A 12,565-nucleotide genomic window follows, 5' to 3' on the forward strand; every position below is an offset into this window, starting at 1 on the left:
CACATGATAATGGTTGCATAGAAAGTATGTTGAACAACTGACTTGGGGGTGATTTGGGGAAAATTGTAATTGCCTGGACTTCTGGCACTATTCATATTCCTATACTATTTATATTCACTTAGTATCAAAATAAATGGTGATTTTAAGAAATATAGCAGTTTTGAAACAAAATAGACTACTGTTATAGGCGTGGTATAGCCATCAAGTCAAAAGTGAATGGCGAAGTACAGAAGACTGACTTCCGAGTGTGGCCTTCATCCCATATTTACAAAGTATTGTAATTCTAGAATTTCACCAAAAGATAACTATGTGAAACCTGTGAAATCAAGGTAACTAGGAATAATTTTGACTTTTCTTTTACACCACTCCTGCCCCTAAGACTCAATGTATATTAGAAAGCAGATTTAGCTTCTTCTCTGGGAAAACACCAAATGGTGGATGACACTGGTGGGGCCCTGGAATGGGAGGCCACAGCGGCTTCCGCAGCCGCATCTGCGGCCAGGGCAGGCCAAGGTGGGAGTCGGGTGGGAAGGTGGCCTGGTCTGGGGCGCGGGTGGGGTTGGGGCGGGGCCGCGGAGCTAGTGGAGGCAAAGCCTAAGGTGAGGAGTGGATCCCGGTCACCAAGCTGGCTGCCTGGTCAAGAACATGAAGATCAAGTCTTTGGAGGAGATCTATCCCCATCAAGGAATCCGAGATCATTGACTTTTTCCGGGGGGCATCCCTCAAGGATGAGATTTTGAAGATTATGCCTCTGCAAAAACAGACCCATTCTGGCCAGTGGACCAGGTTCAAGGCATTTGTTGCCATCAGGGATTACAATTGACACATCGGTCTGGGTGCTAAGTGCTCCAAGGAGGTAGCTGCTGCCATCCATGGGGCCATCGTCCTGGCCAAGCTTTCCATTATCCCGGTTCAGTGAGGCTACTGGGGGAACAAGATTGGCAAGTCCCACACTGTCCCATGAAAGGTGACCGCCCCTGTGGCTCTACGCTGGTGCGCCTCATCCCTGCCCCCAGAGGCACTGGCATTATCTCAGCCCCTGTACCCAAGAAGCTACTGATGATGGCTGGTATGGATAACTGCCACACCTTGGCCAGGGCCTGCACTGCCACCCTGGGCAACTTTTGATGCCAGTTTTGATGCCATTTCCAAGACCTACAGCTATCTCACCCCTGACCTTTGGAAAGAGACTGTGTTCACTAACTCTCCTTATCAGGAATTCACTGACCATCTTGTAAAGACCCACACCTGAGTCTCGTGCAGAGGACCCAAGCAGATTTAGAAGTATACTGTGTTTTATTAGGTTATTTATAAAAATGTATTTTTGTATTTTATTAATTAAAAAAAATTTTTAATTCCAATTCATTAATATAGAGTGTTATATTAGTTTCAGGTGTACAATAATTCTAGGTTATTTATGTTTTTTAGAAATTCTTCCTAAAGGAAATGTTGTCTATTGAACCTTATTCACTGCTGTCCTTTGGGGGTTAGTGAGAAATAAATGGGTGACAAAGAAAAGAAGTTGTTGTATTGTTGAAATTGAATGTACAGGGTAGAAAAGTTCTGTGGCTTCAAGATTGGTGATGGATTTCATTAATTACAATTAAAAACTTGCAGTGGAAACCACCCAGGAAATAATTCTTTAGAGTAAAGTGCGAACAGCTTTTCAGAAAGGAATTAAGTGATTAAGTGGCCCCAAATGGTCTATCACATAATTGTATAATCATATGGATATTTTCTTTGATGAAAGAAAGACAGATAATTTGAGGACTATAAATAGGGAAGCAGACTGGGACAAATAAGCTAGATATAGGAAGGTCTTTTCTTCTTCAGCCAAAATCTTCCTATTGATGCATTACCAATTTTTAATGGATGGTGGAAATTAAGTTTTCTCTAAAAATGAAGTCTCTAGTGTATGAGTTACATCTTTTACTATTCTATTTTTGCAATCTAAATTTTTGCCTTTCTAAAGGCAACTTTATAGAAAGATACTTTCAAAAGTATCAGGCAAATTATGAATAAAAAGCGGTTGGGACAAGCTGAGAAGAACCAGGATGAACACCCAGCTCCTTGGAACTCCCTATCTGCTAAAATGTGATGCCACCCCATTCAAGAATCATTTGATAACATTAATTTGATCTTTAAATGTACTCAGTTGAGTTTTGTTTTTTAACACTAGAGAGAAGGCAGGGTTCAGAGTCCAGGAGACTAGGTATGGGTTTAATGGGTTTGACATCCAAAGATTCAGGTCCATTTTAAGAGACTCACAAAGAAAAAGATCCAAGAACATTAGCCAGAGTTCCAGGCCCGCAGAGGTCAGTTGAAATCTGGGTTTGTGGGGTAGGATGTGTGTAGACAAGAGCAGGCAATGATATGAATGGGTTTCTAATATTTTACAATACAAGAAATGAGTCCTATAAATATACACAAAAACCTGGCTTTAAAAAAGGTAAAATTAGGTTTATCTAATGATGTTACAGAGAAGTATTCCTGATGATTGGAGGAGACAGGAAACTGAACAAATGGGTGTTCACAATACCAACCTGTGGGAGTTCCTTGAGGAATGGACTTGCCTTTGTCACCTCTGGGTCTTTAGGACCTAGAGCTTGGAGCTGAATTGTGGCTTAATGTATAGGACTCTTTAAAAAGTGACCTTAGGGGAACGGAAAGAGATTTGAGTAAATTAAAATGGGTTCTAGGTATAGTGAATTGTAGAGTATCAAAGTATTAGTTGAGATGCTGAATTCAGCCTATAGGCTTATGATATATATTCTTTTCCTTTGGCTTAATTAGCTCAGATTTTTTAAAAAACAATGAATTTTGATTTCCTGGCAGGGAGATGCACCCTCCAGTTTGCCTTGTTTATTCTATGACACAATTGTTTTACCGGGCTCATACCTGAAGCCCTTTGAGTTTGACCCTTTGTCACTACCTGGGAAACAAAGAAGCACAGTGAGCTGAATGAGCTGATGTTAGTGAGCTGATGTGATAAACAAAATTGCACAAGTTCAACTAGGATGTTTCCAAACTCACATCACTAGCTTAAAACTAGAAGCAGATGGCTACATCCTCTTATTCAATTAGTGTCTTCAGCACCCACTTGCCTATCAATAGAACCCTAGAACCTCTTAAGGACCCACCCAATTGGTTGAAGGACTGCAGCCAGGTTGATCATATTTGCAAACAAGAGACTTTGCAAATAGCATCTGATACTGATGATAGAGTTGGTTGGCACGGTTTTCTTGGTGGTACTCACGGGCTTAAGTGCTTGTTAACTGCTGAGGCTGGGTTTGCTAGTTGCACACTGTGCTCAAACTAGCACTTCCTCCTCTAACAAACTTCCGGTGCTTCACCTCAGGTCCTCAGTCAGACTGACTCTCCTTTCCAGGTAACAGTCTCCAAGGCCACCCTGGTTCACCCAGTTTTTCCACTTTCAGGGCTCTGTGAGCAGAGTTCGACAATGGATACCTTCTCTCCTAGAAGACTCTGGATTTTTTTTTTTTTTAAGTTTATTTATTTATTTTGAGAGAGACAGAGACAGCATGAGTAGGAGAGGGGCGGGGGGAGGGGGGGGGGGACACAGAGAATCCCAAGCAGGCTCCGCACTGTCAGCACAGAGCCCAATGTGGGGCTTGAACTCATGAAACCATGAGATGATGACCTAAGCAAACCAAGAGTCAGCCGCTCAGTCTACTGAGCCACCCGGGCATCCTGACTCTGGATTCTTTTTTTTTTTTTAATTTTTTTTTTTTAACGTTTATTTATTTTTGAGACACAGAGAGACAGAGCATGAACAGGGGAGGGGCAGAGAGAGAGGGAGACACAGAATCAGAAACAGGCTCCAGGCTCTGAGCCATCAGCCCAGAGCCCGACGCGGGGCTCGAACTCAGGGACCGCGAGATCGTGACCTGGCTGAAGTCGGACGCTTAACCGACTGCGCCACCCAGGCGCCCCAGACTCTGGATTCTTTATGTAAAAAGATTCATCCTTCCCCACCCCACCCCACCAAGTGACAGCTTTGCTATCTGCCTTTTCCTCAAACAATAAAATCTTGTTTGGAAAAGAAAAACTACTTTTTCATTCTGTGGAGTCCTTCACTCACCCTATGTGGGTCCGTTGCCCTTGAGGGATTTACTAACTAAGGAAGACCAAAACTTCCTAAAACAGAGATAATTTCCTTTTTCATAACTTTCTCTAATTTATTTTCAAACCACATCAACCTGTTTGTCCCAGGCATAGGCATCCTACTGCATTCATATTTTTCATATAAAGCTTTGCATTGATTCAGAAAACAAAAACTCAGGTATAAAAACATTAATGTGGAAAGACGATTAGATTTAGTAATCTGAACAAATTCGGTGAAATACTTACCTGAATTACAAATTATGTGAGTGAGGCTGTGGAAATTCAATTCTTAGAAGGCTCTCTTTAACCAAATATAATAATTAGGTCAATTGCCATAACTTTGTAGATGTTGAGGGCTTTCCAACAGGGTCTCATATATCCTCCCTTCTATTTTATACATAATTTAAAAATCTCAAAGAAATTACCCTGGGAAGACTATAAATGGGAGCGATCAAATCCTAGCCAATTAATTTTTTTTTCTTTTTTTAAATCAGTTTTACCAATGTGATTCCATCTGGCTGAATTGAGAAAGTAATTTATTGCATTTGGTAAAAGGGCAGCCCTTTTACTAAATTATAAATATGTTAACTAAATGGAAATATCATCTAAATTACATGCCTGTTCCCTTCCTGATGAACTGCAAGTCTGAGCTTCCCAGAGAAGCATTCAATAAATAGGCTTTAGACATAGGGCTTCTACTACTGGCCATCAAAATAATTAGGTATAGAAATGTTTTAGAAAAATACAGACATTTATGATTTTAATTTACTTTTTTTTTAGCTTTGACTCTAAAAGCAGACTTAATTATGGCCTAATTTACATGTACTTAATAGAGATCATGTTTAAAAATTTATTAATTTTTTTTAAAAGTTCATTTATTTATTTTGAGAGAGAGAGAGAGAGAAACAGAGAGGGAGGGACAGAGTGAGAGGGAGAGAGAGAATCCCAAGCAGGCTTTCCACTATCAGAACCGAGCTCAATGCAGGGCTAGAACCCATGAACCATGAGATCATGACCTGAGACAAAATTAAGAGCTGGATGCTTAACTGACTGAGCCACCCAAGTGCCCCATTAATTGTTATTTTATTTATTAAAAAAAAATTTTTTTTTAACGTTTATTTGTTATTGAGAGACAGAGAGAGACAGAGCATGAGCAGGGGAAGGGCAGAGAGAGAGGGACACACAGAATTCGAAGCAGGCTCCAGGCTCTGAGCTGCCAGCGCAGAGCCTGATGCGGGCCTCAAACTCACAAACCGTGAGATCATGACCCAAGACGAAGTCGGACTCTTAACCGACTGAGCCATCCAGGTGCCCCAATTGTTATTTTAAAAATAATAACAGATCTGTTGATTAAAAATACCTATGAAATTCTGTACATTGAGAAGGCTCCTTCCCACCCAATCCTCCCTTGGTTTCCCTTTCCTGATTTTCCTTCTCTTGTTTACCCTCCTTCCATAAATATAACCACATTTATTTCATTAATCCTGAAATTTTCTTTTTTCTTTTTTTTTTTATCCTGAAATTTTCATTGCATTTTAATGGGGGAGATGGGGAAGGAGACAAGTGAGAATTAACTTTATAATACATAAATAAATACAAGTGTTATTCTCTGCCCCTTTTTACATAAATGGCAGGCAGCATACTGTACAAATTGTTCTACATCTTTTTATTCATATTTATTAATATATTTGGCAGATAATTATATAAGAGTACATGAGTAGCTTCCTCTTTCTTTTTATAGCTGCATTATATTATGTTGGATTGTTTTCAGTTTTATGCTGTTACAAAAAATACATCTGTGAGTAACTGTGTACATCTATCACTTTACATATGTGCAAGTATTTCTGTAGAATAAAATGTTAGAATTGGCGTTGTTGATTCCAAGAGTATATTATGAATTTGTTGTTCTTGGAGATGTTGTCCAATTACATCCATGAGGGGTTGTACCAAGTTATAGCCCCACCAATTTATGAGAGTGCCAATTTTTCCACAGTGTATTTTCAACACTGTATTATCAAACTTTTAGTTTGTTAAATCCATCCAACAGATAACACGGACAGTTTTAATCTGTATGCCTTATATTACGAGGGATATTACACATCATTTTCATATATTTGAGGCCCACTTATGTTTCCTTTTTGGTGAATTATCTATTTATATCCTTTATCCATTTGTATTGCTTTTTTTCTTGTTTGTTGAAACACACTTTATATTTTAGGAATATTAGGTCTTTGTCCACAGTACATTGCAAATATACTTACCAATTTGTCATTTGTCTTAACTTCGCTTATGGCCTTTTTGTTTTTGATTCTCTGGTTTGTTTTATCACACAGAACTTTTGATTATGTGGTTGAATTTATCAATCTTTTAAGACTTCTGGAGGTTGGAGTCATCGTCAGAAAGATCTTCCCTTGTTTTCTTCTAGTACATTTATAGCTTTATTTTTTTTACTTCATTTTTTTGATTCGTTAAGAATTTTTTCTGATGTTCACTGTGAAATTTGAGTTCTATGTTAATTTTCCCCCTAGATGGGTACCCACTTGTCCCAACAGCACATATTAAATAGCTTGTCTTTTCCTCTACTGATCTAAATTGCTATCCTTAATCCTATTATGTGTTTTTATCTGTTTTTTAGACATTTTATTCTGTGACTTGGTCTGTTTATTCATGGGCCAGATAACAGTATTCTAACTGTTAAAGCTTTGTATTTCAATATCTAGAAGTTCCAGTCCTCCTACATTGCTCTTCATTGTCAGTTTTCTCTCTGTTTTTGCCTATTTTTAAAAATGTACTTCGGCATTATCTTATCTAGTTTTAAAAAAGGTCATTATTTATTGTATTAAAAGAATAAAAAAACTTACAGATAAATGTTATTTATATGATGTTGAGTTTTTCTCATATTAAAAGTATGCCTTTCCTTTTGATCAGTTCTTTTGTGTTCTTCAGAGGGTTTTACATTTTTCTACTTTTAGTTTTTATTTCTTAAGATAATTCCTAGGTGTTCTGCAGTTTTTGTTGGTATTGTAAATGAGATCATCCCTTCAAAGTTATTGACACGCGTAAGGACAAATACAGATTAAAAGTAAGAGGTTTAATTCTTCCCGTTGAAAATAAGGGAAGAGGTTTTCCTCCCCTTCTTTTTCTTAAAGCATTTCTTTTAGAAACTTCTAATTGGAAATGCTTTCTTTTCTCTTTGAACTGTATATAAATTCTTATGAAAACTGGATAGGCCTGTTGTCAGCTTTTCAATTTGGGGAATGCCTTTCTCAAGAACTCAGGAACCATCTCTTTTCCACGTAAACATCCAAGGAAGATAGCACCCTATTTCCAAGTTTCAGCAGAAGGGTAAGAGCCTAACTGGAGCTGACCTGGCTCCCAGTTGTAAAACTACCTCCTATCACAAAAATATGAGAAGTTTGTTTTTCCTTTGTCAGTTAACTAACACAGATTAGCACTTCAGTTGCCAGGTAAATGTAGGATGAACTATGTGAAATAGAACGTTGCTGTCAAGTCTGAGGGCTTAGGACTAGTTATTGTTTATCTTGAGAATGTGTGCATAATGAGTTGTATCTGCCTATGTGGCTGAAGGGTGGAATTTCTCTCTGCCTCTGCAGTCTCCTATCAGGTTCCCTGTAATGTGTATCACATTCCAGTTTAATGTTTATTCAATAATAAAATTGTTTTCTTTTTCTACTGCCTTCGTGGAGAGGATTTCTGGACTGGAAGAAGATTTTGTTTTTCATTCTCTTTCCTCACATGCAGTGGAGTTGTGTCCTTCTCCTTCTCCCTCTTCATATTTGGGCATGTTGGCAGAAGCTGTGGCTATCTTGGATTCTGCAGGTGCCCTTGAAGATGGAAGCCTCCCTAAGATGGCTAAGGTGTTGAGGAAAGAGGAGAATTTTGGAGCCTGATGATGATGGAGCTTCTGTACCAGCCCCGAATTGTTTAGCTTTAGATTTCTCTCATGTGAGAGAGAAATAAAATTTTCTTGTTTCAGCCACTGTTATTTTGGTTGTTCTGTTAAGTGAGGCTGAATCAGTTATTCTAACTGATCCACTGCCAGAAAGAATAACTTCAGATAAAATAAAGCCAAATCAGCTTTCTTATTTAAGTATCCTTTAACATTTAACTGTTTTTTTTTGTTGTTGTTGTTTTTTGGTTTTTGGTTTTTTTGCTTACACCCATGTACTGCAAGTCAACTGACTTAATTATCAAGACATGCATTTTGCAACCAGTTTATTTTTGGTCTTTACCATGAAGCCATTTGGTCAAATTTCAATGTCCTCTGGGTGCTTTTCTGGCTTTAAAAAAAGACGGACTTTTGATAATACATAACTTTATCTCTTACAGATAAAAATACTAAACTTTGGTCACATTTTGAGCCTCCATTGAAATGGGCCTAAAATGTTCTTTAAGGGGAATCTTAATCCTCTTAGGCTCATTTCTGTGGATAGTAGCTAAATCTTCTGTTTCCACATGGGGCTGGAAGTGCCTTCAGCTTCTGTTAAAGGATGTTAATTCAGTTCTGGCGTTGCTGATGATTAAAACCCATCATTCTGTCCTACAGCAGCACCAGAGAATATCTCCAGGCACTTGTCAGGAAGTATAACATTAAATTCACAGCCACTCAGTATGAAGCAAAAGCCCTCTGAGAAGAGTAATATTTATGGAGGACAGCTTGAAGAATATGCAGTCCTTCCCTTCTTCAGATGATCTGAAATCCATCCTTAACTTAAACAGATCATCTCAGGGCTGCTTGTCTGGATTCCATTGTTTTGGTCCCTTGTACAATGACTTTTATATAATTATGTTTTGTTGTTATGACTTCTGCATACACCTAAAGATATTATAAATAATAGCTACGTGAACTTATTTTAACTACGATAAGGCTATAGTTGACTCAGTTACTCATTTCATGGCGTGGTGGTTTCTTTATGAGGTCACATGCAATAACTTTCTCTGTGGTTTCATTACAAAACTGCATTCATTAAGTGACTGGTTACTTTTTATTGGTTTGTTTTGTGGATCATGTATCATTTTGTGTATTTTTGTGTGGTATATAGGGTACTAAGTCAGATGACATCTTTTTCTGTAACAGGGGCATCAAAATAAACCCTTGACTTAACGTAGCTTCTTGTTTCACATTTCCACAAATTGTCCTCCTTTTTCATGATCCCTATTCCTGTGACTTTTCCTCCTTGGCTCATCTCTTTGGTTTTGTGTCTGTGGATTAAGGATAAAGAAGGCTAGTTGGATTCATTCTGTTTTTCTTAGCAGTATAAAAAATAAACAAACAAACAAAAATACTTTTTTTTTTTTTAGAGTGGAGTTTCATTGAGGTGTTTTTTTTTTTTTTTAATGTTTGTTTATTTTTTAGAAAGAAAGAGAGACACAGTGCATGCAGGGGAGGGCAGAGAGGGAGACACAGAATCCGAAGCAGGCTCCAGGCTCTGAGCTGTCAGTACAGAGCTTGATATGGGGCTCAAACCCACAAACCATGAGATCATGACCAGAGCCAAAGTCAGACGCTTAACAGACTGAACCACCCAGGCACCCTGGAGTTTCATTGAGCTTTTAAGAAAAAGAGCTTCAAAGTTGACAGGCTTTTAGGATGACTATTTTAAGAAACATTGGAATTTTGGCTTTATTTTTCAGGCTAATAATTTAGTTATTTATTTTTTAAACCTATTTAGAATTCTTATTTTACTTAACTTTTTGAAAGTTGGTAATATAAGGGCACCCGGGTGGCTCAGTTAACTAAGCATCCAATTCTTGATTTCAGCTCAGCTCATGATCTCATGGTTTGTGAGATCGAGCTCACATCAGGCTCTGTGCTGACAATGTGGAGCCTACTTGGGATTCTCTTTCTCCCTCTCTCTCTGCCCCTCACCCATTCATGCTATCTCTCTCAAAATGAATAAATAAACTTAAAAAAATGTATAATAAATGGGGTGCCTGAGTGGCTAAGTCAGTTGAGCATTCAACTCTTGATTTTGGCTCAGGTCATGATCCTAGGGTCATGGGATTGAGCCCTGTGTAGGGATCTGCACTGGGTGTGGAGCCTGCTTAAGATTCTTTCTCTCTCTCCACCTCTCTTCCTTTGCTCCTCTCCACTGCTCATGCTCTCTCTCTCTCTAAAACAAAATTTTAAAAAATTAAAAAAAAAAATTGATAATACATCCATACAGCTCTAAATGCAAAAGGAACAAAAAGTATAGAATGAAAACTCTTCTAGTCCCCAGTTCCTTTCCCTTAGAAGTTGCCAATACTATGATTCTTTTGTGTTATATTTTTGGGTATTTTTTTTTTTGTATAAGCAAACAAGTATATATAAACTCTTTCTTCTGATTTTTTATGGTAACATACCCATCACATTGTGCTGCCTCCCCTTTTGTCAGAAATGGTATATATTAGAGCTTTCTTCATATCAGTACTAGAGTGCTTCCCTATTCTTTGTTCCAGTTGACAAATATTTTAGGGCTATACTTTATTTAACCACTTCTTTCTTCATGGTCCTTTTGGTTGTTTCTAATCTTTTAAAATATTATTAGTATGAACAGTATAACCTTGTACAGAACCAGTTTGCCTATTTGAGTTTATCTGTAAGATAGAGCCCTCAGAAGTATAACTTTCAGCTCACTTTGTGCATGTATTTTAGGTTTTGATGGGCATTGCCAACTTGCTGTCCATAGAAGTAGCAGTAATTTACATTTTCCTAGCTATTTTTGTACTACTTCTTAAATGAGGATCTCAAAGCATCAAATTACTTTATATCATTTAAGTGCTGTATAGAATTAACCATAGATGGTCTTGGCCCTTAGGAACTAGCATTCAATAGAGATGTATTTTTTCCAAGTACATACATATTTTTTAATTGACTGTTCAGCTTTTTGTAATTTACTTGCCCCCATTTCTTTGTCTCGCTTTAGGAAAGTTGGGAAGAGTGAGCATGTGAAACTGGCAGAAACAGCTAGAAAGGTGGTTAACAAATGGTAGTCCTCCCTTGCCCCAGGGCCCATCATGTTGTCTTGGATGTCTCTTGCTCCTGGATTTAAAACGGCCTGTGGCTGCAGGACAGGAGGGTGGGGAGAGATGAGCTGGAAGTCTGGTATCTAAAAGCGGAAGCTTAAACATAGCCTCGCTCAGGAAACTGTCCAAACTACAAATTACTCTTAACTTAAAAAAAAGAAGAAAGAAAGAAAGAAAGAAAGAAAGAAAGAGCAAGCCCCAAACCATTCTCACGAACGATTCTGATGTGAAACAATAAAAAAGCAATTTTCAAACAATGTCCTGTGCACTGGCTGACTACAGCCATGAAGAAATCTAGTTTCCCAGGGGTGGTCCTGGCAAAACAGCTCTGTCTCCAAATGGTTCTAGACCTGTTTCTGCCCATCTCATTATACCTGTGAAATAAAAGGACAAATATGTCTTTCTCTTCAGTAAAATAGAGTCTCAGAGAGCTTGTTACAGCAAATACTCAGAGCCCAGGAAGAGACAAGCCACACACAATTGGGGAATCAGGAAAAGACTGTTTATTGCACACTGGTGCTGGCCCAGCAGAGTCACCTCCAAAGGCTGAGCCCCGAACCCTGGCATTGGCCTCCTTTTATGGCTGGGATGGTAGGGGTTTGAGAGACAAAAGAAAAAGGGGAGAGGGCGCTTATCAGCGATGCTATCCGGGCAGTTGGTGGACAAGGGAGGCAAGCAAGATTATCGAAGCCAAAAGCATGCAAGGAGAATATCCAGCCTCGGACATCTGACTGGCCCCTTTATCTGGTTTTTGTAGCTTTTCTTCTCAAGCTTTGCACTGGGATCCCACAATGGAGATGTGGCCAGAGGAGCAAGAATTTGAGAAGGTTGTGCTGCCTGCCTCCCTACAGTCCTCACACCTCTGTTCGCAGTCTCATGAGAAAACAGAAGAACTCTGCCTCAAATTCAGGGCCCTCCCTCCAAAAGTAGTTCTCACACTATTCTGACTTATTTTCAGATTTATTCTTTTCACAGAAGCTGCACTCCTAACACACAGAATTATGTGCTCATCTGGTAACATACTCTGTTCTTTTCCATGTCATGTCATTATGCTTCTCCTGTGCCTGGAAGATTCTCTTCCCACTTACTACACATCAAAATTCTAGCTGCACTGTGCATTCATTAAGTGTTCTCTAAATTTTCTCTGACAAGCTCTATGTCATCTCTCCCTTGGCCAAATGCACATTGCACTTTCTCATACTTCTCATCTGGCATTCTGGGCAGAGCATTCTGTTTATGAATTTGCCTCTTGTCTTCTCTTGCATTGGATTATAAGCCCTTTTATAGCACAAACCATTATCCTTCTATCCATTGCAGTGCCTGACTCACTTGAAGAGCTTAAACACACACACACACACACACACACACACACACACACACACACGTGGATGTATTTAGCATATGCCTAAAG

At 38.8% G+C, this 12,565-nt stretch overlaps 1 protein-coding gene and 1 pseudogene across 6 annotated transcripts in view; both read left to right on the plus strand.

The window, feature by feature from the left end:
- The window catches only part of CHODL (chondrolectin), a 574,497-nt gene that overhangs the window by 94,762 nt on the left and 467,170 nt on the right, over nucleotides 1-12,565 (plus strand). The gene's annotated exons all lie outside the window — the stretch shown is intronic.
- Nucleotides 432-1,361, plus strand: LOC125174534 (40S ribosomal protein S2-like; annotated as a pseudogene).

Source organism: Prionailurus viverrinus, chromosome C2 (genome assembly GCF_022837055.1).
Source record: "Prionailurus viverrinus isolate Anna chromosome C2, UM_Priviv_1.0, whole genome shotgun sequence".
Taxonomy (NCBI): Eukaryota; Metazoa; Chordata; class Mammalia; order Carnivora; family Felidae; genus Prionailurus; species Prionailurus viverrinus.